A 25,664-nucleotide genomic window follows, 5' to 3' on the forward strand; every position below is an offset into this window, starting at 1 on the left:
GTCAGATCCCTGTAAACCTCCAACCAAACAAACGTTATTTTCTATTCGCCAACGTGTTATCTTTATATGATTGGAAAAGTGTTAAATACCCTTAAAGGTCAGAGCCTTCAGAATAGGCTCTCCTGTATATTTTAGGCTCTAGGCAACATTGTTTTACAAGCAAGAAGAAGCCTAGGAGACAGAGCACAGGGTTAAAGTCAAAGGGACAGATCTAATATGGAGTCAGATTTCTTCTTTTCTATTACTGTGGCAGAAGCCACTTGAGGATTTAAATCCCTTTAAGTTAAAAATAAGTAAAACTTTAAAGGAATTTACATACATTGGTGGGAACTTGCATAGCATATCTGGAAAAGCACACAAAGGATTGTAAACATTGGCATCTCCAGGGAGGCGTGTAAGAACAGAGGATGAGGGAAAACTTCTTTCACTTGAGTATTTTTTGCTCTGTTTGAATTTTTTTAACCATATGCATATATTTCTTTTTCAGTTAAAATAAATGTGTAATGGAGCAAAGGAGTAACTAGCTCAGCAAATACAGCAGCCATAGACTCACTGAGTCATCATTTTCGATTTAAGCCAGGAAGCATTGATTGTCTCTCTCCTATGTGCCCAGTGCTGTTTTAAAACTCTTTTATATATTTTTTTAATAAAATAATAACATGCTATCCCTCACCCCTGCTCAGGGCTGGTGGGAAACCAACTGAGTTTTTATTGAGTTGTTTTCCAAGGAGTAGAGATGAGTTATAAACAGAACACAACTTCAGGGCAAAACAGGCGGACTGGTTTTCCAGCAGGCCAGATAGCGATGACGGGTTTTCAATAGAGGCGCACAGAGGCTGAGAGAGAAAGCCTCCAGGACCCTACAGAAAGCTGCCCACAGTGCCTTCTCCATGGCACTACTGAAATAGGAAAGAACAAATCTGACTCCATATTAGATCTGTTCCTTTGACTTTAAACGTGTGCCCTGTTTCCTAGGCTTAGTCTTGCTGTTTCTGCACCTTTTGTGAAACAATGTTGCCTAGATCCTGAAATATACAGGAGACCCTATTCTCAAGGCTCTGACTTTGAAGGATATTAACACTTTTCCATTCGTATAAAGATAACAAGATACAGAATAGAAAATAACATTTGCTTGTTGGAGGTTTACACGGATCTGACCCAGGTGAAGAGCTGCAAGAACAAAGGATTCTAACAACAAAGAATTCATGCACCAAGTTTGCAACAACCAAGCATTCCCGCTTCCCCTTTTTAATATAAGAAGAGCCTGAATTCTGACTTGGGATGATGGTTCTCCAGGACATTGGTCTACCATCTTCTCCGCTGGCTTTACAAATTAAAGCCGCTATTTCTTGCCCCAAATCCTTGTCTCCTGATGTGTTGGCCTATAATGCACGAGTAGAACAAGCGTGGACTCGGAAACACAAACATACATTGAAAGTACGCATTTGGTATATTAAATGACCTGCTTCCACTCGTATTCCTGAGGTTTTCTTCTCTTGACCACTCCTACTATATTTATGAAAAACCTGTCATGTGGACACATTTCCTTCTCTAGCCACTACCCTTCCATGTAAAAACTGATGCCAAGAAGGCAATGGAAGTTGCTAGAAGGTATTACCTGGCCAAAAAAGTGCAGAAGTGGGTTCTGGCTGATGTTCAGTAGCAGGCCGGGGCACCTGACAAGATGTCATAAGTACGGATAGACAGCTGGGCACCAAAGGAGAAGCTTCTAAACTTCCATGAGGGAATTGTTGGATAGGAAGGAACAGTCCCAGACTATAGCTCTGATCCCACCACGAGCTTCCTGGGCAAGGCTGGGCAAGTCATTTAAATTCTCTAGACCCGTGCTGTCCAACACGGGAGCCACCAGCCACATGCAGGATTATGATGTTATTCTGTAGCCAGACAGAATTATAAATAAACACTTTATTGCAAAGGGTCAGCAGGTATAATATTTAAAAACATTATTGGTTATCTTGCCCTAACAAGTTATTTTTGTATGTCTAGCTTTCTGTGGGTTGTAATGCCTGCGACTAATGTTTCCCTTACAGTGAGGTATTTTGAAATTATAAGTTACTGGACACAGTACACTCATATCACAGTTGAAAAAAAACTGATCTAAATAAGCAAGGTGATCTGACTTAGTAGTTATGAGCAGGGGCTCTGGGGCCAGCCTGCATAAGTATTAATTCTCACTCTCCCTCCAGGGAGTTCTGTGTGAATCTTGGACAAATTATTGTTGCTGTTGTTGTTGTTGTTGTCATTGTCATTGTTATTATTTGTGCCTCTTTTTCCTTACCTTTTAAATAGCGAGGAAAATGTAGACTCTATCCCCTACAGTGTTGGCAGGATTAAGTGAGTAAACGTCTGTGCTGCCCACTTCCCTGGGTTTCAGCATTCTCCAGGCAATCAGTGCCAAACGCAGTGGCATTCTCCACTGTCTTCGTCAGTCTGGGATTCTGTAACAAATTACCGTGTGTCGGGTGGCTTAAACAACCAGCATATTCCTTATGGTTTGGAGGCTGAGGCTTTCAAGTTCAATGTATCTGGGAGAGGATTGCCAGCTCGAAGATGGCTGTCTTCCCACTATCTTCATGGCCCAGAGAGGAGTGAGAAGCAAGCAATTTGGGGCCCTGTATAAGAACACTAATACCATTCATGAGGGCAATACTCTCATGACCTCATTTTATCCTACTAATCACCTCCCAAAGGCCCCGCATCCTTATATCATCAACCTGGGAGATGAGGTTTCGACATATGGATTTTGAGGGGATGCATTCAGTCCACACATCGGCTAACTCTCCCAAACATGCAGTCATCAAACCTGTAGCTAATTTCAAAATAATGTTTATATCTCTCTGCCCATTTCCATTCCTACATCTACTAACACTGAAGCCCTGCTACATTTTATTTCTTATTTTCCTTGTAGAGGTTTAATTGATTCCTCTAACTCCAAGGATTCGCTCACTCCAGTCTGCTTGACAGCCCTGCCAGGTAGGTCTTCCTTAAAACACCTTCCCACTTCACCTGGTAGTTTTTTAGGTGTAAATGTCAGAATTCTCTCCACACCCCATCCTAGACCTTTAATCCCTTACACTACCGCTCACTATGTTATTTTCCTATTACCACTGTAACAAATTCCCATAAGCTTAATAGCTTAAACCAGCACAGACTTATCAGCTTATGGCTGTGGATGTCAGAGATCCAACACAGTTCTCATTGGGATAAATTCAAGATACCAGCAGGGTTCCTTCCTTCTAGAGGGTCTAGAAGAGAATGTTTCCTTTTTTTTTTTTCCAGTTTACAGAGGTCACCCACCTTCCTTAGCTTGTGCCCCTCAACTTCCTCCATTTTCATGGTCAGCAGCCTTTCTGAACATTGCTCCATCGCTACACCTCCCTCTGATTTTAAACTCAGCTGGGAAATATCCTCCATTTTAAGGACCCCTGTGATTACATTCAGCCCACCTGGACAATCCAGACTACTCACCCTATTGTCTCATCTCAGGATCCCCTTGTCCCATCCCACTCAGGCAGTATGTATGTGGCTGTGACATTCACCTTGTGTAACATTTCCTCATGAGCAATTTATGGTTCAAGGCACTTATAAGTGACTTTTTGTTTTTCTTCCTTATCCTTTCTACATTCAGTTTGTCTGGTGAGATTATATGAATCCTTTTTATTTGTGCCCCTGCACTAATCTATAATAATGTATCATGGGTTTAAAGGCTAACTAATAGACAATTTAGGAGACAGAAATCCTCTAAGATTTTTAATCCTAAAATATCTGTCATCCCTTTTGCCATGTACAGTAACATGTCACAGGTGGCTACCCTGTGGCCGGGGAGGGACATGATTCTGCCATCACACTCCCCTCATTCTTACCAATGTGCTGATCAACTAACCAAGGATCTATGCTCTCCAACTCACTCACTTCCTCCTCCTTTCCATTGACTATCCTGTTCCCACCGCTTCCTTCATTCACCACATCAGGATTTCATGACCACATTCTCCCCTAAATGAAATGGGTATCTTGCATCTAATGCCTGACAGCTGTTCTTATTGTACATGCACACACTGACCTACACATAATCTCGTCCATCTCTTTATTTTCCTAGAATCTTCCAGAAGAATCAGTTCCATGATGATAATGATGATACTGACAATGATGACAGGGGCCTCTCAAGGATTCTGATAAAGAGGGAATCGATAAAGGGAGGGAATCATTGCAAAATTGCCCCAGAAACAGGCTTAAAGGTAAATAACTCTTATAGTGTTTAATGAAATTGACTAATATTTAACTATTTTTAAGACTTTATATCACTGAATTTAAAATTTTAATGGGAATTTTCATTCACCACTAACCAAGATTCAACTCTGGGACCAAAATCTAAGGATTTCTGTCTTCTAAAAAATTGTCCACTAGCCTTTTAAACACGTGATCCTTTTAAAAAGTTTAGTGCTGGGCTGAAAATAAGCAGGATTCATATAATCTCACGAGACACAGTGAATGTGGAAAGACTAAGAAATAAAAATAAAAAGCCATTCATAACGTCTTGAACTTTACGTTGCTCACAGGGGAAAATGTTTGCCAATGTGTGTGTCACATCAACATGACGACTGAGTGGGATGGGGAAGCTGATCTTCCTCATCAGTCATTTATGCTGATTTGTTAGATGCCAAAACAGTTTCCTCATTGAAATTGCTTCTAACAAGTATGGAAGAATTTAGGTTCTACCAAAAGCAGGCTGAACATTTTCCCCTGCTTTCAGGTCTCTGGACTGAGTGTCCCCACAAGAAGGACATGATTATGTTTCATAGGGAAGTCTTCCTGAGAAGCAACAGGCTTTTCTAGGGCAGAACTGCAGGGCCCCCCATGGAGGGCTGGAGGAGGTCTAGAGGGGACACTGGAAAAATAGCAGGAGTGAATTCAGATACTGCTGCTCAGGTCGCCAAAGACAGCATTGCTATCTCTAAGGATATGACATTCTCCCAAATTTTCCATGAGTGAAGGAGCCTGTGAACACTAAGCAGGTTGTTAAGACACAGCAGCACGTAATTTGCGTGACAACACAATTAGAGTATGATTTGATATTTGCAAAATAACTAGCCCATTGTTCTTTGAAACTGCAGCAGTAGCAATAGAAATAAAAAAGACTGAGCCGTCTTGGAGACAACAATCAATAAACAATTCTAAATCTGCAGAATTCCTTGACAATATTCAAGCAATGAGCTAGATGTGTGCTGCAGATACCTCTTACTGCAGGGCTCACTCCTGCAAAGCATAGAACTAGTTTCTCAGCACACAGAGGGAACCAAGTCAAGATTCCTAATCTTTTGAGATTTACTAAATGGCTGGAAAGATCAGACAAGTACATACAGGCAAATATGATTAAATGGAATCAAATAATATCAAATGTGATTTGAGCACAGACGAAAGAGAAATTCCTTTCACCTGGGATCTAGAGAGACTTCTTCAGAAAATGTGGCTCTGGAGACGGCCAAAGACATGGGTGGAATTTTGGCAGAACAGGATGTAAGGAATTTAAAAACTTATTCTATAATTCATATAAAAATTCAAAGGATCCCAAAAATCCAAAACAACTTTGAACAAGAAAAACAATGTTGGAAGACTTGCACTATCTGATTTTCAAACTTTTTTTTTATAAAGCTACAGTAATCAGAAATTATGGTGTTGGTGTAAAACAGGAAAATAGAATAATGGAACACAATAGAATGTTCAGAACTAAACCAAGACTTATACAGACAATTGATTCTCAAAAAGGATGCTGTGGAGAAAGGATCTTTTCAGCATGTAGTGCTGGAACAATTAGATAGTGATACGCAAAAAAAAAAAAAAATGAACTTTGATTCACACCTCACAAAATATACAAAATTTACCTCAAAATGGATCATAGATCTTAATAGGAAATCTAAAACTATAAAACAGCTAGGAGAACAAGCATAGGCTTAAGCTTTATGGCCTTGGGTTTGGCAAATTTTTCTTTGCTATGACACCAAAAGTATCATCTATTTTAAAAAGAAACTGATAGAGTGAACTTTATGAACATGAAGACTCTTCAATGCTCTTCTAAACACTGCTAAGCAAATGAAAAGACAAGCCATAGACAGAAGCTATTTGCAGATCATATATCTGATAATGGTCTCTCTTTGTATCTGATCCAGAATAAAGAGGCCACAAAATTCAATAATAATTCAAACACCTGAATGAATGAGGCCAGAAAACACACTTCAGTAAAGATATCCAGATGGATAATAAGCATATGAAAAGATGCTGATTAAAGGTGTCATTAGTGATTAGAGAAATACTTTTAAAAACCACAGTGAGATACTAGTTCACATACATACTAGAATGAATACAGTTAGAAAGACTGACCTTACAAGGTGCTGGCAAGGAAGTAGAGCAACCAGAACTGATACACACCACGAGGAATTTGCAATAGTACAACCATTTTGGAAAAGTCTTTAACAGATTCTTTTAAAAAGGTAAACACCTATGTACCATATAATCCAGACATTCCTCATCTGGTGCTTTAGAAAGGAAAAGCATATGTCCATACAAAGACTTATAACCAAATATTCACTGCTATTTTATTTATAATAGCTCAAGTTGTAAATAACCCATGCATCCATCAAGAAGTAAATGCAGAAAGAAATGATGGTCTATACAAACACTGCTCACAATAAACTCTTCAGTAAAAACTCAGCACTAAACAATACTCTACTATAAGACAAATAAGCTATTAATACAGCAACACAGATGATTCTCAAAATAATTACACTGAATGAAAGAAGTCAGACAACATAGAGTAGATACTGCATGAATCCATTCATATAAGGATCTTGAAAATGCAAACCAATATGTTGTGATAGAAAGCAGATCAATGGTTCCCAGGGGAAGAGACGGGGAGGGAGGGAGGGACAACAAAAGTCAGGAGAGAAGCTTTGTGGGTGATGGGTATGTTCACTGTCTTGAGTGTGGTCATGGTTCCTTGGGGATATTCTTACGTCAAAACATATTAAGCTGTACACTTTAAACGTGTGAAAATTATTTTGCCAAGTATACCTCAAAGCTGTTTTAAGAAAAAAGGCACTTTAGTCCTGATCCACCTCAGCGCCTGATTGGAGTGACATGATCAGTCCCTCACACTGTCTGCCTAACGGGAAGGTAGAAAAGCTCTCACAGAAGATAACATGGATTTTTCATTTGCAATGTCTGCCATGTAATAAAGAATTTCTAGACATGCAACATGTCCAGACTATATGACAGATAACATGAGAATAAGGAGCATTAGACAAAGGATGCAAACCCCAGGTGATGTAGGCGTCAGAGTTACCAATAAAGGCTATAAAATACTTTTAATATATTCAAGAAAATAAGGAAATGATGGGAGAATAGATAACAGGGTAGAGACTTTCACCAGAGAAATATACTGGAATGTATTTTTAGGAAAAATCAAACTGATACTCTAGAACTGAAGCTTTCAGCTCTGGAAACAGGTAAACAGAGCTAATTAGGATCCCTTTTAAGTAAAACTTTCAGTAATTCTGGGTAAAATATAACAACAAAGTAACACAGAGCTAACTATGGAGAGAGAAGTTCCCTGATGACAATACAAAGAGGACACTTAAAGCCCAGAGTGGTCATCTTGTGAGCTGATGCCACCGCACCCTGGAGGGAAGGGGTTTTCATCTGCACATAAATAAGGATACAATGTCCATGTAGGAAAAAGTGTCCATACCAGATGTAGAAGACTCTTCCTCTATATCTATATAGTCAGAGACAGAGATGTAAAGTGGCAGCAGAGGTCACAGTGACACAGGGCCCTGGGCCAAGGAGTGTGAGCACCTCTGCAAGCTGGGAAAGGTAGGATGACGAATCCCTCCCAAGAGCCTAGGTGTGGAACTTAGCCTTGGCCACTCGTTGGTTTTAGCCCACTGACATTGACTTTGCACTACTGCACCCTAGAACAGTGAGAAGATGAATGTGTATTGCTTTAAGCCACTGAGTCTGTGGTCCTTTGTTACAACAGCAATAGGAAAGGAACTCAGGAACCAATATGAACTTGAACCACAGGCTGCCTGCTGTGCTGGCAGGGAGTCCTTTGTCTCTGATCCTGGGGGAGTGTCCTGTCCTCTGGCAGCATCCACAAACTACCTCATGCTAACTTGGCAGTTTGCAGAGGGTTAAATCTTATCCCTGCACAGTTCTTGATATTTAGTTAATAAAAATGATGGTGTCATCATGGGTATTTTTCCATCTTTTAAATACCCTTCAGTCTTCTAATAAAGCTACTTCTAATTAAGAGACCATGTAAATAGTTTTCAATCTTCATAATAAATAACTGGTTTTATCTGGTTACTTAAATTATGAATAATAATGTTCACATTTGTAAAAGTTATTAAAATCAACATTGTTTAATGAAAATATCATTTCTTTTCGCATGAACATGTATTAACTACAAGAAATGTTCCATGCTTTCTTCTACGATTTACTGTTAGAGCCTTAAAGAATAATATTTTCCTCAAAAGATATTACGGCAAAGGGATTTCTTTTGGTGGAACTGTTCCGGCATCAAATCTGGTGCATGTCTCAGGCCACTGGCAACATAGAGATGATAGAAATTAGGAGGCATTATAAACACAGAATCATTTTTAAAGGAATTAAAAAAACTGGATGTGTGTAAACAAAGAATCAGAGAATATTCTGGTGAAATAAATGTATTTTTCAGCTTAAGCAAGACATGGGGTGAATAAATCTGAAATGAAAAAACCACCCAGAGATTAGCAGCGAGTCATGCATGCAGTGGAACTGATCAAAACCAAGTTGTTTCCAAACCAGTGTGCAGGCTTGATGCCTTCATGAATCAAATCTGTGTGGCACCAGGCCACCTCGAATACATGTTGATGAGGTATTTATAAGCCCTTCACCATCCCAAATCAAAGCCCACGCACGAGCCACAAGACCATCACCTACACATTTGGAAAACACACAACATGGTGAATAGCACTTTTCTTGTTCAGTAGCCGGTGGCAGCGAACTGTGAGCAGACAGAGATACAGGGACACAGAGGCACCTCCCCTCAATCAGCTGATAAACTTCCGTGCATCCCTGGGGACAGGATTGTCATCAAATGCACCATGGATTGATCCTCCTCCTAGGAAAGGAACCGTAGTGCTGTCATTAGGTTTGAGCAGGGGTGGGTGGAGGATCTCAGAAGAGTTGTTTCAGCACACCAATAGAATTCTTGGCCACCGTGACCACGAAAGACAAGTCCCCTGCCATCCCGGTAGGCACTTGGGCTCCTGACAAAAGCTGGGCTCAGTAAAGGGTTGAGTAGAAGGCACAGACCTGAGGGATGCCCCAGCAATAGGCAGGAGGTAGGGCCTGGTTTATACTGCTCTGGGTGTATCCCAGACTCATCCGAATACGAAATCAGAAATTTGCAAAACAGCAGAGCTGGGGTGGATCATCTACTCCAGACTCCTCACCTTACAGTTAAAAGGGTGGCAACCCTGACAGGCAAAGCAACGTGCTAAAGGCAGAGCGTGGAAGTGGCTGTGCCAGATGAAACGCAGCGTGCAACCCCCGTTCAAGGCCGCTGACTCTGACGACGGGGCCAAGGTTTCCAATGAGGAGAATAAGACAGTGTAAATACTTTGTTCCCCCTAAAACCCCAAATGTTTTTTAAAGGCACAAAAACTCACCTTAACTAGATCTCTTCTGAGGGGGCTCTCTTCTGCTTCTTCGTCTTTCTGTCTCCATTTCCCTCTCTCAGACACAAACACATTCAGTTTTGTGAAAGGGGACGTCCTTCCATACAAAGACAGACTTCACATCTTCAGAAAGATACCTGAGAAAGCACGTTTCTCAATTCAAGTCTTTGTGTGAGTTCTGGGCAACTGGCTTATTTTCTAGAACAATCGGTAGTTACAAAATCAGGAAATCATCTTCCACAAAGGCAGAGTTCTGGTCCGTGTTGATAAAGTTGGGGATGTCACATTTCATGAGTCTGTTCGGCTCCTCCTCTGGCCACCTGCTGCATCTGATGGCTTCCTGGAGCCGAATAACACTGTAAAGGGCTATGGTAGGGATACCAGCTTTGGCCTTGTCCAAGTGGTCCACTTCATTGATGTAGCAGTGAAAGAGGGACCTAGATTCGTCATTGCACTGCCAGAGAACACCTTGGGCAGCAGCGGTCTTCCAAAGTCTGACACAAAGCTGTTGAGTCTAAATCTCTTCTCGGGAGACTCTGCATTGCTACAAAGAAAACCAAAATAAAATATCGTTCACAGTGTAGCGCGGTGACCTGAAGAATCATAGTTTTTGCCATCTACTGAGGGTAAATCCCTGCACAGAGCATGCTGACATGCACTGGAATTGAAAGACATCACTTCTGAACACATACAATTAAACCCAAGGCAAAAGTCTAAAGTGAGGGCTCATGGACCATCCTAAAAAGACATCGTTCCCTGAGAATCCTCAATATTGGTGCCTCGCACACCAGTGTTTCTCCGTGGGACACTCAGATCTCTTCATCAGGATTCGTTAAAGTGCTTCTTAAAATGCAGAATCCTGGGGTGCACACCCTCAGAGTCTCCAGAGGTAGCGACTGGTAGTCTGTATTTTCATAGCCACCAGGATAACTAAACATGCTCAGGTTTAGCACCGCAGTCTACATCGGGTCACCTGAGCATCGACAATTCTGTCTCACGGGATGGGGGGTGCCATGTGTGTCAGGGTGCTGTCCTACCCATGTGTCTCCCCTGATTCTCAGAACTGACAGTGCTGCCCCATTGGGCACGAAATACCACCGTTTCACAATGCATACGCAGGGCGCCCGACTGAAAAACAATCAGTGATAGGAGAGGGGACAAAACTCAGCTTCCTGTTACCTTGTTTCACTTACTGTGGGACGAGTGATCAATTCAAGGGTAATAAATCAGTGAATGAGTGAATAACATGACTCGCGTTAGTCCCACGAGTGCCTGGAAGAGCAAGCCTGGGCACATTGAGAACCATAACAGCCCATCTACTTAAATGTCATCCTCCACAGATCTATGTAAAGGTTACTTCCACCCAGGCAGTGACTCCAGAAGGGCAAGAATCATGTATGAACACACTCTCAAATCCAGAACAGAACCTGACAACAATTAGGCTCTGGAGTCTGTGTTTAGCGAGTGTGGAATCTCAGTGTTTCCAGCTCTTACACCTTGCCTTCCCATCCCACCACACACGATATGGCCCTTATGTCCAGTTCTCCCGGGGCTGGGGCCACGGAACCCATTTATAGGACTGGAAGAATCTGATCATTTAAACCATCCCCCAGATTATCATCAAGAGTCACCTGCATTTCAGGGATCAGTAATCCCAGAAGCTTTGCAGTTCAGGCAGCTGAGGGATTTTTATATCAGCTCTGTCTTCTACTGTGACTGCCTGGGTGACATCAGACAAGGAATTCTGAAAAGCCTGAACTTTTCCTTTCAGGAATAATCTAATTAACAAATCTCGTTGACCACTCAACAAATGTGATGTGAAGATCAATAATTTACACAGGAGTACAACATTCACTAGGTCGTGGATTTAGAATCAGAGGAAAATCATTTTAGAAAGCTTGACAGAATGTAGCTTTAATGCGAATTTAAGTATTCTTACCTTTCAGTAAATCATCTTCCCCTACTTATCACTTCACCCAAGTTTAAAAGATGTCTGAGAACAGGGATGAGTGTGTCAGCAATCTGAGACCCAATAACCTAAAATGTCACCTAGGAAAAAGAGGGAAGTAACACATTTTTAAAAAGCATGGTGAGGATGGCGGGGCCATCCCCAACCCCAGACTAAGAAGCTCTGAGTAATAGCTTTCCTGCCTGCCTGGGGCATCAGCTGATGTGAAAATCCACCCAGAAACCTCACTGTCCAGCAGCTCTTCCATAACACAGGCTACACTTTCTCAGAATTAAGAATTGCGTCCAGTAACCACTTCGCTGAAGAATAAAGACAAAGGAGAACAAGAGAGTTCTGCCCCTCCCAAGGGAGAGCCCAGACCTCGGGCTGCATGCACTGCGCCCACCTCCCTGGAGAAGAATAAACTGGAGAAGGGCGTTCTGCGAAACTGCGGCAGCAAAGGTTGAGATGGGAACAAATTGACCAGCTGGCCAGGGACAGCCCCCTCCGTCGCTGCCTTGGCGGCTGCCTCAGCCCTCTCAGCCCATCCTGCCCACCTCCGGTGGCTAAGCTGTCAGAGAAATTGCTTTGCGACCTGGAGCAACAGAGGCTGCCCTCAGGCCAATCTGCGGAAAAGATGGGAGCTAAACCCCCAGCTCCCGAGCGGCAGGCTCCATACCCCCGCCAACACCCCGACGCCCCCGCACCCTACCGCAACCCCAGGGAAATATGACCCGAAGAAGTGTGACCTGGGAACGAGGGGCAGCAGAGGCCGCCCCCACGTCAGGCCTGCAGAGAGATTGGAGCTTATCCTCCAGCTCTCCAGGGGCAGCCCCTGTCCTCTCCACCTCCTGATCTCACCGCGCCCACCTTCCAGGAGCAATCAGACCAGGTGTGGGGTGTCAGGCGAATCTTGCGCCAGAGAGGACGTCCCCAGGCCAGGTCAGGGGAGAGGAGAAGAAGTGGCCCCATTAGGCGGGGCAGCCGGCCGTCGCAACTGCCTGCCCCTCGACCACATCGGGCCCGTCTCCCAGGAGCAAGCTGACCTGGAGACGGGCATCCGGCTTCTTGGGCAGCAGAGGACGCGGATAGGTCACGGGGAAGAGGAGAGCAAATTGACAGGCTCCGCGCTGCAGGTCTTCTACCCCCGCCATCGCCACCCCCGCACCTTAAAGGCACCGCCCAGGGCGCCCCTCCCCCAGCAGGCTGAGTGGGACAGGTGCGTCTGGTGACCTGGGGCAGGAGAGGCCACTCCCACACCAGGCCATCGGGGAGACGGGAGCCAATCCACCAGCTCCCCAAGGCAGCCCCTACCCCCGCAGCAGCCACCACTCTTGCCCATGACCTCACAGTGGCCTTCTCTAGGGAGCAGGCTGACCTGGAGATGGACGTCCGACGAACTTGGGACAACAGGGACCGCCCCCAGGGCAAACCATGGGGGGAAGTGGGAGCAAATGGACAAGTTCCATGGGAAAACCTGCTGCTGCTGCCACCCCCCCCAAAGTACCAAGTCCAACTCCCGGGGTCAGGCCGACTAGGATACACGCGTCTCATAACACAGGGCAACAGCGACCGCCCCCAGGACAAGACGCGGGGAAGATGGGAGCAAATGGGCCGCTCCCCCGCTGCAGGCCCCCGACCACCGCCACCCCTGCACCCTGACTACCCTGCCTCCCGCCCCCAGCAGGCAAAGTGGGACAGGGGTGTCCCGGGACCTGGAGCAGCAGAGGCCGCCTTCAGGCCACGCGGTGCAGACATGGAGCTAATCCACAATCTCCTCCGGGGCAGCCTCCCTATGCCTGCAGCCACCACCTTACCAGCCCCCTGACCGCACCGCACCCATCTCCCAGGAGCAAGCTCACCTGGAGTCGGACCTCAGGCAAATCTCCGGCGGCAGACGTCGCCCCCAAGCCAGGCCGTGGGGGAGAGAAGAAATGGAGCAACTCCCTGGAACACATCCCCTGCCCCTGCCGCCTCCGCCGCCGCCTCCCAGGAGCAAGTTCATCTGGAGACCCGCGTCCCGCCTCTAGGGCAGCAGAAGCCGCCCCTGGCTCCGCCTCCGGGGAGAGCGGAGCGAATTGATCGGCTCCCCCGCGGCAGCCTCCCTCCCCCCGTGGGTCCCGCACCTTAACGGCCCCGCCCCCACTCCGCACTCAGCTAGCTGAGTGGGACAGGAGTGTCCGGCGACCTGGGGAAGAAGAGGCCGCTACCAGGCCCAGCAGCCGGGACAAGGCAGCTATTCCACCCGTTCACCAGGGGTAGACCCGCTCCGCCCCTCTGCCGCTGCCACCGCCCTCTGACCTAACCGCCCCACCTCCCAGGAGCAAGCTTACCTGGAGTGCAACATCTGGCGAATCTCCGGCGGCCAAGCCCCACCCCAGGCCAGGCTGCAGGGAAGAGAAGAAATCGATCGGCTTGCCCGGGCAGCCTCCCAACCGCCACCGCCGCCGCCGCCGCCCAAAAGCATTGCAATAGCCTACCGGGGTCAGGCTGACTGCAAGGATGTGCACTTGCCTTCTTATCCTGGCCAGGTCCCTGAGCACCTCCCTGCATCCCTACACTCCCTGCACCTCTGCACCCCTGCTACTCTCTGCAATTCTGCATCCCTCCACCCCCACATCCCCTGAAATGCCTGCGCCCTCCACAGCCCCTGCACCCCTGTCACCAGTTACACTTTTGTGCTGCTTACACTCCTGCACCCCTGCATGTCCCACACACCACCTCTTGGGCCTTTGGCAGAGTCTCTGCTGTTAGACCAATGCACAGTGACTCACTCTTTGCCAGTATATGATGCATCAGTGGACGTCAGGGGTTGCCTGCAGGAAGGTACATGTTCCCGGTCACTAGCCTGGGCCACTAGGGTGATCTCTGTGAGGTCACCCAGGACGGGTTCAGAGATGCTGTTCTCTGGGAAGAGAGGAGTTGAAACCGGTCTTGAGGGCAGAGCTGTGCTCACCAGGCCGTCCACGCTTCATGTTTTACACAGGGCTTCGGAGAAGTGAAATGGATCCGGCCAAGTAATACCGGCCTGCTGTGAGCCCACCTCAGTCCTGGGCTCTGAGTCAGACCGACTGGCTCCCTCAATCAGGGCCCAGTTTGGGCACCTGAATGGTCCCTTTGAGGCATCCCAACAGTTCTCAGGATGAAGTCTGGCTGCTTCCACCCCATGGCCCTCCCTCCTACTGTGCTGGCCTCAGGAAGGTTCCTTATATGGGGAAGAAGGCAGCCCACACCCTACCCCACCCCTCACCTTTCTCTAAACCAGGCTGGTGCTCTCTCTGCCCCTCAGAGTCTGGGAAGCCATCCCTCTTCAGTTATGTCCCTTCTGAGATGGACTTGCTTCCACTCAATTCTAGGTGAGGATGCACCATGGAATGCACTGGGTAAGAGAACCAAAATAAATAATTTCTTCTGTGAGGTTGTCTGTTTATCTACTGGGGCTGGGCTGTGTGTAGTTTGCTACAGCTATTGGTGTGAGAGGCTAAAACAGCCTGTGTGTCCTTGTTTTCATCTCCCCGCTGTCTTTGGGTTTTCCCTAGACACTCCTGAGACATTTACTTCTGTTAGTATTATTCCTGTTATTACACACGGGCCCTACTGACATGGAGGTAAGGTGTTGGGGGAGCGGGACAGAGCAGGGCATCTGCAGTCCTGTGATTAGTTCTCATTGAGCCTGTGCCCTGAGCTGTGACCTCCGCAAGTGTGTCTCTTTCCCCCCACCCCAATTTGGGTGACACAGAAGGGATTTCCCTTCTCCCAGGTTGGTTAGGCTCTGGTAAAATAATTTCTCATTAAAAAAACAAACAAAAAACAACTTCCCCCAATGAAACAGAATGTTCTGGGTGTATTTCAATACAGTTATTTTCTCCTCTCCAGGCAGGAAGCATGAGGAGTTATCCTCTGACCTTCATTCTGAGAACAGGACACGGTCCTGGATGTAAAATACATGAAAAAGAGCATGGGGCCCCTCTGACTGGCCCCCTGGAGTTGTCACACTCTGATTTCCCCACACTGAGCCTCCTGCTGGCCTCAGGGACCTGTTAAATCTGCCTGCCCCCGGGGTTCTTACAAAAGCAGGTTCTGCCTTGGGAGCTGTGACTCTCCAAGCCTGCCCGCTGTTCCCTTTGCAACCTCTCTGGGTTGGAAACAGCTTTCCCCCTCAGTCTTCTGGGATCTAAGAAGAGCAGTGGGTTTGCAGCTCCCTCAGATTTGGTGTTATTTTCAGGACAGGAGGAAGAACTTCTGAGCTCCACACGAGCTGGACCAGAGGCTGGAATCCTCCCTTCCTCTGCCACCGTGCAATCAGTGGCTGTGGTTCTAGCCGAGTTTCTGAAGATGTGGACTTAAACACACATATCCCAGCCCTCACAGGAGCACACAGTCCTATAAATCCCCCTAGTTTCCACTGGTAACTATGGAGCCGATGGGGACACGGGTTTCGGGACCACAGAGGCCTGACTGCACGACTTGCTCCATGGCCTATTTACGTGGTTGCTCCGGGCCTTGTCTGAAGTGGCTTGTTTACCACACCTGGTACGTAGGAAACACAAAATAAGTACTAGAACCTTCACTTTTTCTCCCTCCAGGGCCTTCAAACGTAGAAAGTAATAAGTGAACTCAGACAGCCTAGTCACCACAATGAGGTCCGTCCAGCCTGGCTCTCCTGAGTGATGGGCACTGACTTGCACCTTAACTCGGAACAGTAGGGGAACTGCCTTCCTCTAACTGGGCCTCTCCCCACACCAGGCACGCCCGCAGCTCAGACGGGGCCAGCTCCCCAACTGAGGTGTGTGCTGGTGGCTTCAGTGTGACCTGGCCCTGCCGGGACATGAACCTGCAGTGAGTGAGGTGGAGGGTCGGGTGGAGGGGGGTCCCTTCTGGGGTGGCAGGGGGCCCGGTAGCACCCCTCCCAGCCTGGTGCCTGGGGCTCCCTAACACCTCCTACAGCTCCTGGGTTGGCTCCGGTCCTGGCCACTCCACACACCCTCCCAGTATCTTTTCATTATGCCCCTTTTCTGCTTTTATCAGCGAGAAGTGGCTTCTGTTGCTTGTTCAGTGAAACAGTACATCGGGAAACCAGACTACTTCTAACATCAGTAAAATACCAACCTCGGTCAGCTCGCCGGGCAGACCGTGCAGCACAAAGGCCTGAACAGGGCTGTGCGAACGGCTTACGTGAAGGGTCCTCAGCATCTGTCTTCAGAGATACAGAAGCTGATGGTTCAGGTAAAACCTCAGGGTGGGATTGAGGAATCCAAAGCTGGTTGGTTTCAAAGGCTAATTGGTCAGACCAGACCCCTGAGCTGTGGTCAGAAGCCTGGCTCACCGTCACGCAGACTCAGCGCCCTAAGTGCCGGGTGGGGCCGGTGCTGTTCCCTTTGTAGGCTCTCGTTGGGGATTCAGTGTAGCCCCTTAAATACAGCAGAAATTCCAGCCCCATTAGCCCCCACCCTGAGTGTTCCATGACACAAATCCCGGGAGTGTTTAATTTTCATCTTTGTTTAGGAGGATGAAGGTGGTTCAAGAGAAGACATAAATTCACACTTAGTGACACAAGGTCACAGCCAGTACTTCCTCCACGGAGAGCTATGTGCTCCCACAGTGGTGGCTGGGGGCTCGGCAGAGACCCTCTGCTGGTCCCAGAAGGACTCGCTCCTCTGGCCACAACTCATGGGTTGGACAGCAGATCCAGACGGTGACAGAGCATCTTTCCTGGGAATTTGGAACTGACACATAGAAATCAAGTTCACTCATCTGGAGTTTGGCGGAGGGGAGGGGCGGTGGTTGGAAATCAAATGAAACCAGAGCATGAGAGACACTTAGAAGTGAAAGAGCGAGAGACAGAGAGACTGAGCTTGTGAGAGCAAATAGTCAGAAAGAAGGCAAACAATCAGGGGACAGAGGAATTCCAGCTCCTGACTGTCTAGTCTGTCCCAGCCCATCAATGACCCCGTGAGATGTTTAATAACATTCCAGTTTTGCAGATTAGGAAACAGGCTGAAAGAGGTGGGGGCTGGGTTTGGGGGCACAGTTAATTCAATTGCCACTGGACCCCACACTTCCCATTGCCTGAAGGCACCCTAATCCTCACTGGGACCCCTGTGGTCCCCTGACAGCCCAGCACCCTGATCAAAGGGACCCTGCGGGAGTGGGAACCCCTCTTGAGTGTGGAGAGTTCCCTGCCCCGAGATGCCATGCATCAGCAAGCTCCCGCTCACCCCAGCTTAACATCAGCCCAGCTGTACAGTCTCCCAACCCGCTTCCCTCCCTGCCAGGCACCCCCAACCTTACCACCGAGTGTACTGCAGGAATTCAGGCACAGGGATGCCCAAATCAACACGAGCCCACCGGCTATAGAAACAGCAGACTCCCAGCCCCGCCTGGGTTGCGAGGGGACAGAAGGTGTCCTCAACTTTCATGTGTCTAAAACAATCTTCTTCAGCTGGAGGTTCTAGAGAAAAATAAAAGGTCCAAAACATAGTTCGGTGAGGAATTCCTCCAAGGACCTGACTCCAGTGTCTACAACCATGTGTACCTACCCCCGGAATTGGGGTGAAGGTGGATTATTGATCAGCACAACCCCTGGTGGCCCAGCTCCTTGGCTTGGCTGCCCAGAGGGGGCTGGGGGAATGGGTAAGGCCAGGGCACTCAGGAAAAGCACAGAGGACCTGACCTCTCCCTTCTGCACTCGTAAACCCTTCCCCAAATCTCAAGGCATTGGACAGAGATCCGCCACAATAATGAGATGCTCCCATCTCTTCACTCACTCCTGTCGGTTCACTTACATGCTGAGCATCCACTGGGTCCCAGGACAAGACACATAGAATGGCTGATGGGACAGGCTTGGTCCTTCCCCCTGGAACCTGTTCAATCTGATCAAAGAATGATCACTCATAAAGAGTTTCTCAAAATTATACAGAGACCAAAGACCAACTGCAGAGTGAACCAAATTTAAAAATATATATGAAGATCCCCCAGTCTCCCCGCCTAAGGTTAACAGCATAAAGCAAAAAATTCTTGCCTTTAATCACCAGGGAAGTTGTCACCCCCTCTCAGGTGGAAAGGAGAGTTATTCTTTGAGCACGTCACAGAAGTGCTCCATCGGATTGGACCAGGGCATCTACATTCATTCAGCAAATGTGTATAAGCTCCTACTACATACGGGAATCTCCTAACTAGACCGTTCCCAAGGCTCTCGGGCTTTATCAGTCAACAAAATAGACATGACTCCCCATCACTGGGGGCTCAGAATTTTAGCAGAGGAAACAGGCAGCATGTTGGGGTAGCAAGAGTTTGGATAAATTTTTAAAAAAGAGTGATATGAGCAAACTCGGGTGATGGCGGTGGGGTGGGAGGCAGGCAGGAGAGAATAAGGCAATCCTGGCAGATCTCACGGAGTAATGAACTTGAAGCAGAATAGATCCGGAGGAAGAAGGAAGAGCCGGAGCCAGAGGCCCCCAGAGTGAGGGGGAGAGTGTGGGCAGAGAGGCAGAGCACGCCGGGTCCTGAGGCCTTTGTGACGACTTTGGCTCCTAATGACATGGTGACCCGTTTAGTGAGTTTTGAGGGGAGGGGTGATGTAGTCCAACTTATGCTTTTGTGTTTGTGTTTTTTGGGGGGAAGTAATTTATTTATTTTAATGAATGTGCTGGTGATTGAACCCAGGATCTCAAGCATGCTAAGCATGCGCCCTACCACTGAGCAACACCCACCACCCCCAATGTATGTTTTTACAAGCTCCCTCTGACTCTGTGTGGATGAGAGATTGCAGGAAAGCAAAGATGGAAACAGAAGGCTATTGGTATCCAGGAAAGGCTGAAGGTGGCTCTTAGGAGGGCGGGGAGCAGAGAGCAGGTATTTAATTAAGACAGAATATCCAGAATTTTCTAACAAGCTGGATTTGCTGTCTGTGAGTGTAAAAGAAAGAGAGAGAAAGGACATGGTTCCAACATCTGGGCCTGGACAATGGGAGGGATGTCCTCTCCGGATGGGAAAGGGGATGGGAAAAGGTGGGGCTGAGCAGGTGGAAAGGGGCTGGTATCAGCTCAGTTCTTCAATGTCATGGTTAAGGGGTGTGTTACATATTGCCACAGAAGTGCCTAATAGGTAGAGGAATCTGTTTTCTTTTTCTTTTTAACATTTAAAAAATATAATTAAACATATTAATTGTATTATGTGAATGATTTGGGAATTTTGTTTCATGCCAAGTTATATGTTATATATAGCCAAATGGAGCATATATCAAAAAGGGGAGAAATGAGGGCTTTCACATAAACTGACTGTCCGTAACGTAGGTAAAATTTCAATAAAACCAGTCTTCAGGGCAAAAACCTCATCTCGGTGTTACATAAAAATAAATGAAAAACGACTATGTTGATGTACCATTATTTCATGTTACATAATAGCCCCAAACTAACAGTGTTTAACTATGAGGCTTGTAGAAATACTATTCGCTTTATTCACATAAATACAGAAGTGCAGAAATGTTCTAAGGTAGAATTAGCATCTTAGTGGGAATAATACATATTTGAGCATTTTACATGATATATATGTACTGATTCAAAATTTGGAAAAGTAATTTCATAGTAGAACATATGTATGAATGTGAAAGCAAGATGAATGAAAGGAAAAGAATGTGATGTGAGTCTCAGGGATAAAGGCTCAGATGGAAAGGGGAAATCAGGGAATTTTGGAGAAATCGAGAAATTGATGGCATGCCAATTTCCAAGGCTGGGTTGCTTCCACCAAAGGAATAGCAGAGAGAGAGAGGAGAGGCCCAGGAACCCACCCTGGGGAACACCCACAGTATATGTTTGGAAAAAACAGGAGACATTGGCAAAGGACCAGCCAGCAGGCCAAAAGCAGAAACAGACAGAGAGATGGGCTGGAGGTTGAGTGAAGCAGGAACACGGGGTAGGAGGGATGGAAGAGCTGGGTCAAATGCTGCCGAGGGGCCAAGCATGATGAGGAGTCAAAATTGACCACTATATTTAGCAACATGGGGTCACTGATGGCCTTGACAGGGCAGTTTCCATAGAGCGAGGGATCAGGCGAAAAGCCAGAATGGGTGTAAAAGGGGATGGCTCAAGAGAAGATGCAGACAGTGAGTTTAAACAACTCCTTAAAGATTTGCTGCAAAGACACAGGGTGGCAATTGGTGGGGGTGAATTAGGGTCAAGGAGTGCTGTTGGTTTAAGAGGATGGACGTTTATATACTGATGGTGCCAACTAGCAGGAGAACAAAATAGATGAGGCAGTGAAAGAGAGGATGGTTTTGGGAGTGACAACCCAGAGAAGATGGGAGGGATGGGGCCTCGGGGACTTTTGGAGGAACTGGCTTTCGATGCCACTTTTAATAAGCGGTGGGGCACAGAGAGTGAGGTCACAGACATCAGAAGGCGAGCGGATGTGCTGGGAGTTGCTTGTGAAATTTCTCTTCTGTTGGCTTGTTTGCTTGTTCAAAGTAGAAAACTAACCTTACCAGCTGAGGAACAAGGAGGAAGAAAGAGTTACTGGAGCCATGAGCAGAAGATAAGAAAGAGCCTTCCAGGGAGAATGGGACAGTAAAAAGGGCAGGGGGGGCGGGGGAGTGCGCTCCCAGAAAGTTACATTTTCTCTTTGACGTCCCCAAATGTGTGACGTGTTATTACCCTTCCTGCTGTCTACAAAATAAAAATTAATTATGGTTCAGAGGAAATGCTATTTCATTCTAAGAGGCTGCCTGTTTCTCAGGAATGGTCATCTTAAACTGCAAATATTACAAACAATGTTGAAAAGATGAACATGTGTACCTAAAATCCCCTATTTTCTATTAATCTGTTTACTACTCAGTTCCCCTATCAATAACACATAACAAATACTGCCATGATGGAGGTACATCGATGCTTAAAAGGAAATGAGATCTGTATCCTTTTGCTAAATTCCATGGCTTCCTTAATATGCAGTTCCACTTGGAATTTAGGAATGTCTGGTATAAGAAGTGAGAAACAGTTTGAGAAAATCCCGACTCAGAATTATACATCACAACCACATCTCACAAGTATATACAGCCGTAAAAAAGTTTAAAAGCAAAACTCCGTAACTACTCTTAAAGACCTTTGCAAACCTGGGCCTGCCAAGATGTTTCCAAACTGGAAAGGAACTCCAATCTCTTGCCTGGTACCGGACCAGAGGCTGGCCAGCCTTTTCTGTAAAAGCGAGAGAGTAAATATTTTCAGTTTTGCAGATCATTTTGTTGTAACCATGCAGGTAGGCAATAAGAAAGCTAAGAGCACTGGGAGATAGGAAACAAACGGGCATGCCCACACTCTCCCTTCCACTCAGGGCAGCTTCTCTGTGGTGGGGAGCTTTGCCACAATCACTCGCTTCTTTTTTCCATTGGTTTCTTTGTTTCCACCTTAGTGCTCGAGCTCAGAACTTCAGGTGGGCCTGGTCCTTCAGCATCCATGCAGAGAAGGCTGAGCGGGGTTGGGAACCCCACCTGATGGAGAAGAGAGATTACTGGGAGGGACATTGTGGAGGCCACCATGACACGAGACAATCACACCTTCCGGGGTGAAAGGGAATGAAGACAAGGGAAGGACACAGTAGTGGGACCCCTAGGTCGCCTGCCAGGCTTGTTCTCCCTCCACGGCAACCATGGGGGCCTGGGGGGTGTTGGGCTTCAGCTACGGTGATTAGGATGAAGGGACTCAATATAAAGGACCCTCCAACTCCTCACTAGGTTCCAAACGCAGCCCCTCTAATTCCACCCTCTGAGTTTCTGGAACTCTGCTGGAAGAATACATGAGCAGGCCAGAACCAGAGCCCAAGCCAAACATGACAGGGGCTCGTGGGGCTGTAACCCCATGCTCAGTGGTCGGGGACTCCTTGCAAATCTGCAGAAATCCCTGTTCCTCCTCATTCCTGGGAGAAACCCCAGATCTCCTCCTGCTCTGTCTGTTCTTCTCTTGAGGCTATTGTCCTGGAGGGATGCTGAGTCCTTGAACCTGGTCCTCCAAACGTACATAAGCAGCCTGTTCAATAAAACAAATTATGCACTTTTTCACATTTGCCAGTTTTTTGATTCCAGAAAGGCTGTGGGTCTCATTCTCACAGTCTCCTGTGCCCCCACCACATGGTGGCCCTCTGCTCATGTAAACACGATTTCCCACAACTGCACCCTGCCTCCCAGCTTGTCAGAGGGGAGTGTCCCACAAAGACACAGGTGTTTGTGAGGATCCTGTCCCCCAGCAGAAAGCCTGCTCCTGGAGCCACGGACAGGGATCTGGCCTCCTAAGCTGCTCAGCTCTAATTCAAAGCCTAAAGTGGGGGCCCCGAACATTGCTGAATGACTTTCTGAATCACCTGGACTGGAGGGGACTGATTTTCTTTCCAGGAATGGAGGTAGCGCAGCCTCCATTTTCAGGGCTGACCTTGACGATGGATCTAGTTCCCCCGACTGCACCGCAGGAAGGAGTGGCCCTTCCATCCCACAGGTTGGAGACCCAACCCAAGGGAGTACTGAAGCAGTGCATTGCTGCCAGGTCCAGCATCCCTGCAGAGTGGCCTCTGCCCTTGAATGACCCCCTTCCCAGGGCCTTTCTTGCCCGGACACCACCACACCCCAGGCTGTGCCAGAGCTCTGGGGCTCTGCGTGTCCAGGGCACACAGGTGGCACCTGAGCCAGGTGTCCCCTGGGCCTCAAGGGAGAGAGGTCTGCTTCTGCATCAGGGGAAGGTGACCCCACAAGGCTGGCAGGACACTCTCAATGTGGACCTCCAGGAGCCCTGGGAGCAGTTTCCCTGCAGGTGTTAAGAGCCATCATCAGGAGGGCAGGCCCCTCTTTGTGCAGACCATCCAGCAGTGCTGGGCCCACGTGCTGACCTCAGAAATCTACATGCCCCCAGGATACCCCAGGCAACCTCACAACTTCGTCACTTGGTGACCTGGGTACCACGAGCTCCTTGGCCATCCCATGAGGGTGGTCCTTGCAGGCATGGTCTCCAGGTTCTCCCGTTGAGAAATCCCCCTGGGTTTCTGTGGTCACAGAGCAGACACCAGAAGATTCTAGTCCTGCAGTGACCCCCACAGCAGTCAGCTCCCCTGTGCATGTCCAGGGACAAATGACAGCAATTTATTGCCAGGTACCGTGATGAACAAGGGGGTGGGATTCCATACTAAGTTCAGGATCCTGGTAACTCACTCTGCACCCCAAAAAGCTTCCATGAGAAATGTGTGTATTGGGATGTCTGTGCCCCTAGAAGAGCTGTTCCTGAGGGTTCCTGGGACCCTCCAGCCCCTCTCAAGGTTCTCAGATCCTGGGTCTAAATTTCTATCTGCCTCTTTTGGTGTACGGCCACCTGTGTCTCGTGGTCATGGGTCACTTTATTGCATGACTTGGCATGTTCTTAGTGCTCGTCCTCCACCCCTGCACTAGACTCCCAAGATGTTCCCACTGACCCTTGGCTCCCTGGGTGGCTCAGGGGGCCCTAAGTCTGCACCCTTCACTCTCCTCCTCTACCCCCACCTCTGGGGCCACCCCTAGGTGGACTTGGAGGTGTTTGTAAATGAGTCTTACACAAGGACATGTCTGGACAAAGCAGGACCCCACCCCCGGAAAACTCACCTGCTCCCTTCTCAGAAGAGGACCCCACAGCCCCACATTGCCTCCCAGGGGTCTACTCAGGACACAGTCCCCCAGTTCTGGGCAAGGTGTCTCCCTGGAATCCTTGCTTCCAGGAAGAGTCTCTCTGTCCTTCTTCAGAGTTTAGAGGTGTTCCCATGTCCCTGACCACCAAGATGCCCAGCACAGTCCCTTCAGTGACCTGGAGAGACAAGGAACTTATGTGGCCACAGGTCTCACAGGACACACCTGCTGGGACCCCAGGCTAAAGGGCTGTCCTTCTGCCTTCTCAGGTGTGGCTCCCGTGGTAACTTTTTGCAGGGGGCCCAAACGGGGAGTGTGGCCCAAAGTAGTTCATGGGGCTCTCTGGGCAGGGAAGACTTGGGCCAGGTGGCCTTGCCTGGTTTCCCTGCTGGGCCACTCTGAAAACCCCCGCTCCTCTGGCTGTGGCTGGAGGCCCCTCAAACCTCAGGGCGGGGCTCTTTCTCTCAGCCTCCACTGACTCCAAAGCCACGCTGGTGCTGGCGAGGGGAAAGAGCTTTCTTGCCTTCTTTTGGCCAAGTTGCCACAGGTGGATGCTGCGGGGAGCTGGAGAGAGAGGTAGCACTTGCTCAGATGTGAGTGGTTAAGCAATTTGACACCCTGTCAACTAGCCTTAAACATTGGAATGAGGTCTTTCCCGGTAAAGCTGGAAGTTACTTTCAGTAACTTGTCTAAAGATTTCTTTTTTTTTTCCACTTAAAGACTCATAAAACCTCTCCCAGGTCATTCCTGGTATGGACCATTATCCAGGGATCAATCAGGAAATGCAGGAGAAGAGGGGTGGGGGTGGAGGAGAGGGGAGGTTAGATCAGAGCCCACGGAGAGGAGATGCCCCTCCCAGGAGCCTCACACTGGGCAGTGGCTTCTGGCATCCAGCTCTCCTGTTCTCAGGCCCATTCCATCTGCGGGGTTTTCCAAAAACATAATGGTGGAAGGGCCATGGAGGACACCTAGAACTTCCAGAATAGACAGGGGGAGCAGAGTTACCATGCTGGCCCTGGGTTTGGAGACAGACCTGCAGTGGAGACCACAGGCTTCTGAGAAGCCAGTTTCGAAATAAAGGCAGTATGCACTGGAATACCCGGCTCGAGAGAGTGCTTCATCATAGACATGTAATTTACATAGTTCTCACCACTAAATTCTGTGTTCCCAACACGCTACATGAATGACGGCTTCAACACACATTCATTTCTGAGATGTGAAAAAGTGTAGAGCCGCTCTTTCATCCTGCATAATGGGCATGGCTACACTTAAGAACACTTACCAAGATTTCTCAGCAAGAGCCAATTTCGAAATAAAGGCAGTTTGTGCAGGAAAACCCTGTTGGAGTGAG

The 25,664-nt window shown here is 47.7% G+C and overlaps 2 long non-coding RNA genes across 3 annotated transcripts; both read right to left on the minus strand.

Annotated features, from left to right (window-relative positions):
- Window positions 1-10,006: 10,006 nt before the first annotated feature.
- Window positions 10,007-22,165, minus strand: LOC140694727 (uncharacterized). The gene is made up of 11 exons (XR_012070340.1): window positions 21,991-22,165; window positions 21,781-21,872; window positions 18,471-18,557; window positions 17,977-18,136; window positions 16,795-16,882; window positions 14,936-15,064; window positions 14,460-14,592; window positions 14,019-14,072; window positions 13,548-13,742; window positions 11,677-11,786; window positions 10,007-10,281 (listed from the first exon to the last, which is right to left on the minus strand). It is a non-coding gene; the product is annotated as an uncharacterized lncRNA (long non-coding RNA).
- A 414-nt stretch (window positions 22,166-22,579) lies between these two features.
- LOC140694752 (uncharacterized) lies at window positions 22,580-25,450 on the minus strand. 2 transcript variants are annotated; one of them, XR_012070370.1, is made up of 4 exons: window positions 25,182-25,450; window positions 24,757-24,877; window positions 24,293-24,491; window positions 22,580-22,700 (listed from the first exon to the last, which is right to left on the minus strand). It is a non-coding gene; the product is annotated as an uncharacterized lncRNA (long non-coding RNA). The 2 variants fall into 2 exon arrangements; XR_012070369.1 differs by lacking the exon at window positions 25,182-25,450 and having other exon boundaries at window positions 24,757-25,005.
- Window positions 25,451-25,664: the final 214 nt, after the last annotated feature.

Source organism: Vicugna pacos, unplaced genomic scaffold (genome assembly GCF_048564905.1).
Source record: "Vicugna pacos unplaced genomic scaffold, VicPac4 scaffold_103, whole genome shotgun sequence".
Taxonomy (NCBI): Eukaryota; Metazoa; Chordata; class Mammalia; order Artiodactyla; family Camelidae; genus Vicugna; species Vicugna pacos.